General features: G+C 34.1%; 1 protein-coding gene across 2 annotated transcripts in view; it reads left to right on the forward strand.

Moving 5' to 3' along the window:
* Positions 1–8,333, forward strand: part of LOC136830606 (uncharacterized) — a 782,434-nt gene that overhangs the window by 75,751 nt on the left and 698,350 nt on the right. The window lies entirely within an intron of this gene.

Here is an 8,333-nt window from a genome sequence, read left to right on the forward strand (position 1 = left end):
ATATATATATATATATATATATATATATATATATATATATATATATATATATATATATATATATATTTATATATGTAACGTGATAAATGAATCATACAAAAGTAATTATAATCATCATGTATATATATATATAATATATATATATATAATCATATATATATATATATATATATATATATATATATATATGCATGTATGGATGCATATATAACTACACGGTTGACATACACTGCAGTGACACTTCTTTTGCTCGAAATGCGGACAAGAGATCCCTGTTCCCCACTTAGGATCCCCCTCAGTTATTACAGCGCCACCTCACACTAACAAGGATTTAAGCGTCCCCCGAAGCTTCAAAATAATTAGAACTTGCCGGATACTTCCGAGGCATAATTTATGGGTATGCAATATCCTGCGGAAAAATATGCAAATGAAGCCTCTCAATTTATATCCTCCGAAATAACACTGGAAGTGGTGTACCAACATACTTGGTTCCGTCTCCTCTCCCAAGCACGATAAACAATAGACGTAGAAGAATGGCAGTGAGAGTAGAAAGAAAAACTCGCTTATGTTTTCTTACCAAACTGATAAGTTTTCCAGAATAAAGAGACCTTTTAGCTTTGACAATAATGATGAACATTAATGAATACTTACTGCCTCTTGAACAGTTTTAAGAGGAAAGGCAGAGAGAGAGAGAGAGAGAGAGAGAGAGAGAGAGAGAGAGAGAGAGAGAGAGAGAGAGAGAGAGTTTGGTCACAGTTAACACAATACACGTTGTTTTCTTCAGAAAAACAATGATTTCCTGTTCCATAACTGGACCCTTTTCCTAACAATTTCACCAAGATGCTGCTGTCCCTCATATCATTGAACTAATAACCCAGTATTTTAGGGAACAATGGTAGGTCGCAGCCTGCTTGGAGAAGAACAGGTGTCTAGACACCAGGTCTTATCTTAAAATCATTTGTATAGAATAGGAAAGTTAGCACCATCCGGATTTACCTAAACTATGTATAAAGCGGGGGGACTAGGTCAGCTTGGACCATTGTGCAATTCATTTGAGTGCCACTATCATGAAGTGTGAAATGAAGTACCATGACATGATTATTGCTAAGGCATATAGCCGTCTTTAATAGGGTAAAATGCATGCGCTCGCACACACAAACATATCTACGCATATATATATATATATATATATATATATATATATATATATACATATTTATATATATATAAATACATTTATATATATATATTATATATATATATATATATATATATATATATATATATATATATATATATATATATATATATATATATATATATATATATATATATATATATATATATATATATATATATATATATCTTTATATATATATATATATATAAATATAATATATATATATATATATATATATATATATATATATATATATATATATATGTTAAGTATACCTTTGTTTTACCAGACCAATGAACTGATTAACAGCTCTCCTAGGGCTGGCCCGAAGGATTAGACTTATTTTACGTGGCTAAGAACCAATTGGTTACTAAGCAACGGGACCTACAGCTTATTGTGGAATCCGAACCACATTATAGCGAGAAATTAATTGCCACTAAACTTTTCACGTTCCGTGGCTTGATTCGAATCTGTGTTCAGGAGTTCTAGGGAGAGCTCACTAACACGGGTACTTCATAGCAAGGTGTGATCCTACCATGGAAAGTAGAAGAATCTTTGTTAATTCCCACCTTGTAGCCATGAGTTGGTTCAAAAAGTCTAGAACATAAGAGGTCATAAAGGCTATTAAGAAATATATATCTTTACAGGTTTACAGATGTATACACTTTCTTTTTTCCAAAATTATAAGAAAGAATATTACGCAGATGAACTCTCATAGGATGCCCCTCTCTCTCTCTCTCTCTCTCTCTCTCTCTCTCTCTCTCTCTCTCTCTCTCTCTCTCTCTCTCCCCAGGGACAGGTGAGGATATCTCTCCCCAGGGACAGAGTAATCTCAGGATTATCTGGATTAATCCTTTCTACGTCTCTCTCTGTTTTTCTCTCTCTCTCTCTCTCTCTCTCTCTCTCTCTCTCTCTCTCTCTCTCTCTCTCTCTTATCCCAGGGACAGTTGAGAATATCAATATGAGTACTGGATTAATGTCAGGACGTATATCTGTTTTCTTCTCTCTCTCTCTCATCTCATGAACAGTTCAGAATATCAATATGAATACTGGATTAATCTCAGGACGTATATCCGTTTTCCTCTCTCTCTCTCTCTCTCATCCCAGGGACAGCTGAGAATGTCAATATGAGCACTGGATTAATGTCAGGACATATATCTGTTTTCTTTTCTGTTCTCTCTCTCTCTCTCTCTCTCTCTCTCTCTCTCTCTCTCTCTCTCTCTCTCTCATCCCAGGGACAGTTGAGAATATCAATATGAGTGCAGGATTAATCTCGGGACGTATAACCGTTTTCCTTTTCTCTCTCTCTCTCTCTCTCTCTCTCTCTCTCTCTCTCTCTCTCTCTCTCTCCTAGATTACTTTTTAGTCTGAAACTATAACGGAGCACATGACTTGCAATGTGAAAAAGAAACAGGATAGTGCAAGAAAGTCACCTTTAAATTTATAGGATGTTCGTAATATCAACAGCTTGCCATATTTAAGATAAAAATATAGTATGTATCATATTATTGGAAAAGCCTTGAGACTTCAAAAAGCCCTTTAGATATAAAATACAAATTGAATTAGTGTGATTCTTCCGCAAGATATTTGAGAGACATGGGGTTTACGATAATTATCAACATCTTGGTGTGAAATACATTAAAATGTATAATGCAAGTTACATGCAGTATACCTGCTCTTCTCCCTAAATAATCAGGAGCCGTTATCTTCTTCATAAAATAATGTAGAAGTAGTGTTGACTACGAAAATGATAAAAGGAGTTCGTTCCCAGATGTATTATGAAAGTGCACAGCCGGCGGGCATCATTTCTTTTCCTTAGCAAAGAATATATGCTTACATACACGTCCAGTGTATTTTTATGTTTATTAGTCTATGTTAGACTCACCTTCATACGTACACATGTTTACATAGGGTACATATCTAGGTCAGGTAAGAACGCTGAGTTATGAGTTTCTCTCAGGTGTTACCTAAATGATGATAACATTTTGTAGCGTATTGGATCCTTTACAAAGACCTTTATATTTTTACTTTTATTTTAAGAGTCAGCATTGTAACGTTGTTGCATTTTTTCGGAATGTTCACCACTGACGTCAGTACATATTATTAATTCATACAGTTTATTAAGAGTTTCTTCTTGAGATTCTAACCCGTTTATTGTATTGATAGTATTATTGCTGCATTCACGTTTGATTCTCTAATCAACAATGCGATAGATTTTTATGGTTGGCAAAGTCAACGTATTTTCAATCGAACACAGTGCCCAGGACTTTTTTCCCAAATACCATAATTAAAAACAAAATCTGTGTTGGAACCCTTAAACTCATTATAGTGCGAGGTAGTTCTGCACTAGTTTTCTTTCGTGAAAGTTTGCATTTGTGGCGACTGTGTGCATCTCAGTGTCTAGGGGTTGGTGACTGGTCTTTTTTTTTTTTTTTTTGTAACCTTCCCTCAAAACTGTTGACACAAACTCCTTGCTTTTAAGTTATTCCACCTAAAGATCACGGTTCCCTACATTGTTATTCAAATATGGTGAGGCAATCCTTAAAATCGAGTAATCTCCACCAACAACCCACTCTAAAATGCAAATCACAAAATAATTAACCCCAAAAATGAATATATTCTTCATACAAGGACACAGTAACTATTATTTCGAACCATTCAAAACAGTGTTTTCGTGACTGATATTACTAGTAAAATTCTGTGATAGTAGATATTTTTTTTTATACTAGCAATGTCCTTTTTCTTAAGAAATTTCAAGACCTGAAAAAAATCAGTCTTCGAAGAAAAAAATGCAAAAAGAAGCTAAATATTACTCATGCTAAAAACGTAGTGAAATTGAAGTCATCAATCAGAATGCTTCTATTGGGTAATTAGTCGAATATATTAAAATGATTCAGGATTAAAACTACTTGTGAGAACAAATCAAAGCGAATAAGAAGACATCAACAAATCTCAGTGTAAATAACACACGTGAATTCGCGACTCTCGAAGTCAGGGACAAATGACGTATTGACACAGTCTTAAAAAAAAAAAAAAAAGACGATCTCCTGCGACAACTCACCTTGAAAATCTCAAGCCACGAATTTACACGAGAAAAATGGATTTATGGTCGCCGAGGCTACTTTATATTCTTCCCTCGGCGTTGATTACAAATTATGCTAATTAGCTGGTGTCGTAATAGCTTCCCTTTGCTGAATACTAATATCATTATGTCGGCCATCCATCTACTTGAACAAGCCTCCTCCGCTTATGATTTAAGATACGAGGGCCCCCACAAGTACAATATTGCAACAAGCCTCAGATTAGGTGTCTTAGAACAACAACGCATTAAGGAAAAGGGTCATGCTTACAAAAAAGGAAAAAATCCGCCCACTTAGAAGTGGGCTTTATTAAGCGTTATTAAGTGACACCGATTTCATTTACTGTTCACATCAAATTATTCTTATTCATTTTCATCTTTCTCTGCCTGCTCGCAATCTATCGATTTCTTGATTCAAATAATGATTTTCAATTTTCCAAAGACCTCTTGTCAATGAAAATACCAACCTTTCTAGAGGATATTTGCTAACAAAATTATTGGGTTTTAAGACTATATTTGGTGTTCTTAATTGCAAAAAAATATTCCTTTTTTTTGCAGACTTCCTGTTTTCAAAACAAGCGTAATGTATTACAGTATTACATAATGTATTACAGTAACTTCACAAACATGAAACATTTAAACATTATCGCCCTCGCTAAACCTCAAATTTTCTAATATTCCAATTCAGTTTGTTGTAAATCTTTTTTTTCAACTCGGTGTTTTTTTCTAAATCTTTTTTGTATTCTAAATCGGTGTTTTTTTACTTCCTAAGAGCTTTCTACTCGGTGTTTGTTTCTAAATCTTTTTACTTCCTAAGAGCTTTCTACTCGGTGTTTGTGTTTGTGTTTGCTTTTTTCTAAATCTAAGAGCTTTCTACTCGGTGTTTGTTTTACTTTTTCCTAAGAGCTTTCTAAGACTCTACGGTGTTTGCTTCTAAATCTTTTACTTCCTAAGAAGAGCTTTTTTTCTAAGAGCTTTCGGTGTTTGTTTCTAAACTTCTAAGAGCTTTTACTTCCGAAGAGCTTTCAACTCTGTGTTTGATTCTAAATATTTCATAATGTATAAGCTTCATAACCATGTTAAATTAAATTCAGTTTGCATCGGTGTTTGTAAATCTTTTTATGCAAGCTTTCTACTCGGTTTTGAAGGAGAAAGTGATTAACGGTGTTTGTTTACACCAGTTGTAAAAGCTTTCTACGGTGTTTGTTTCTAAATCTTTTTACTTCCTAAGAGCTTTCAATGTTTGAAAATATCAAAGCTGAGGATTTAGATGTGAGAAAGGATTAACGTACACCAGTTGTAAAGGTAAAATATCAAAGCTGAGGAAATGTGTGCGTGCTTGTGTGTGTGTGTGTGTGTGTGTGTGTGTGTGTGTGAGAGTGAGAGAGAGAGAGAGAGAGAGAGAGAGAGAGAGAGAGAGAGATGGTTTCATTAGCTTAAGAAGGTTTGAATAAGATAAGAGAAGTTATAATCCGGAAACAACATCGAAAAACGAAAATGATAAGTGCTTGGGAAGGGAGAACAGGAAATGATCTGGTCCGTTCTGTTTTGTTGCTTGATTTCTCTTCCAAAGAACTCATGTAATTTTTATATACATATAGCCTGGGGTGACATATTATGTGGTCATGAGGATCAGAACGTATTTTATTCATCTTCATTACTTTTATCTTTACATATTTTTTTTATAACTTTGTAATCATTCATGCATATGCTCTGTAATTAAATTATTCAAGAATATTCATTTCAGAAACTATGGAGCAGGAGACGTTTTAAAACAGAAATAAAACGATCCTCTTTGGAACTGGGTCATCAGTCAAACATTAGATATCCCAACTGACACTTCCTTGTTGTCTAGTTCATCCCTTTTCATTTGTTCTTAACAGGAATTATAAGATAAGCGACAACCTGTCTTTTATTTTCCCAAGTAGTATAATGCTTTGCATATATTTTCAACAATACAGTTTAATTACTTTATTTAGAATATATTTTCTTTGTTTAGGTAAGCATCGCGTATTATGTCAAATTTTTCAAATTAAATTTATTTAAAATGTTGCTAATAAACAAGAAAAAATTAAGCAAATACTGTAGCAGTTAATACTAAGAATATTTTTGGATATTTTATCTTATTTCCTGATAATTCACGATGCATAACTTTGACAAACAAAGGGGTAATAGGTGCTGTATCAATAAAAAGTGCTGAGATGCTAGTGCTTAGATCAAGAAGACTGTGAAAATGTTAAATTTTACTTTAGCAATTAATGAAAGAATATAAAAGAAAGACAATAAAATATCTTAAATATCCATTTATACATTAACATAGCAGAGGCAATGCTTAATTAACTGACCCCTCAATCAACTTACGTAATCTAAGCGAAGGTTTGGCTACTAAAAGTTTTACTCCTGGTTACATTAATACTTGACTACTGAAACGGACGGTAGATAATGTTTGCTTATCCAGTAAACTCATTATAAATGCGGAAGTGCACTGACGACTATGTATTTTGTGTATATATAAAATTTATGCAACTACCATCTGTTTCATCAGATAAGGAAGACTGAAATGTTTCGATCATTCCCGACAATATTAGTCGAAAACGTGGAAGCCCTTACAGAGTAAGCTGATCAACGTATTTCCATAATTGCTTTTGTGGGACACCTGCAGTATATACTTGAAGCTTGGAATGGTTAAATAAATCGTGAGCAACAATTTCCTTACATTAGCGCTGTGCGTGAAACATTTCATAACGCTGATATAATGTAAACATAAGCCTTGTATGGTCTGAGCTCGTTAGCCTTTGCAGCAACTGAGGAATTTATTCACCATTGGTCATTTTTATTTTTATTACTGACGGGATTATCAGAACAAGATTTTTATATATTATTGTAAAAACATTTATACAATGTTTTCCAAAATTTGTTAAAAGGAGATTGTCTGGAAATGTTAAAACAGAGCGCATAAAGTATTTATAATTTATACGCTATATCGACAATTTGTTTTTCTGTGTAAGTATTTTAGAACTTTGTGCGTCTGTGTTAAGCTGCCAATCACTCATTCTCTTATAATATTTCATCTGAAACTAGAAAGCTCGCAATCTAAGAATCCCTTAAAAAGTTCTCATTTCTTGCCTTGCAGTTTCATCTTTTTTGAGCTATGTTTAAAGGTATTCCATCAAATTCCATACTTTTAAACATTTAGAACATGTTGACTATAATAATTAATTAAAATAATTAAAAACTTTATATACCTGAAGGCGTCTTCTCTCAATCCAGTTTCCCCTAATCAGGGTTTTTCAAGGGTAGCTAAAATAATAAAGAAGATGGGGTACAAGGAGAAAAACGAGAGAAAATGAAAAGATAGAGAATAACTTCATCATCTAGATGAAAAATAGCAAGATATGAAGACTTCCATTCTTCTTGTCATCCCCACATTGCAGCTCTTTTTCCTCGTGTCTAATCTTTTTACGTTGTTTCTCTTGATCCACTCGAGAGCATTCCACTTTTTTTTTATAAATTGCGAAAAACTTCTCGACGAACCCCGCTGAATGACAAAATGGGACTTGACGTATTTATCCAAAGAAAACATCCGCAGGCGAGGATCCCGATTAACATGTGTCGAACGTGTTGATCCAGGCCACTAGTGATGATGATTTCAGATCAAATATTGACGGTAACCAATAATGCGAAGTCACCCCGCATGGAGAGTTTTTGGACGGAGCAATTTCCATTTCCACTTGAGCAAATACGAATTTTGCCCTCTTCAGATCTGGGATTTCTCTCTCTCTCTCTCTCTCTCTCTCTCTCTCTCTCTCTCTCTCTCTCTCTCTCTCTCTCTCTCTTCTTCTTCTTCTTCTTCTTCTTCTTCACCATACTAGCATTTTCTTTGCTGACTTATGCATTTCTTCGTTTGTGATTCTGCCGACGGGGCTGTATAATTTTTGTGCCTTCATTTGGCGTAAGCACTTGAGAAATTCTGCGTACGTACATTCTTTGCTCCAATAGGCACTAGAATGTGTAACGAAGTCAAGTGAAAATATTGGGGGTGTGGTTACATAAGCACGCAGCACCAAAAAATGA

This window comes from Macrobrachium rosenbergii, chromosome 4 (assembly GCF_040412425.1).
Source record: "Macrobrachium rosenbergii isolate ZJJX-2024 chromosome 4, ASM4041242v1, whole genome shotgun sequence".
NCBI lineage: Eukaryota > Metazoa > Arthropoda > Malacostraca > Decapoda > Palaemonidae > Macrobrachium > Macrobrachium rosenbergii.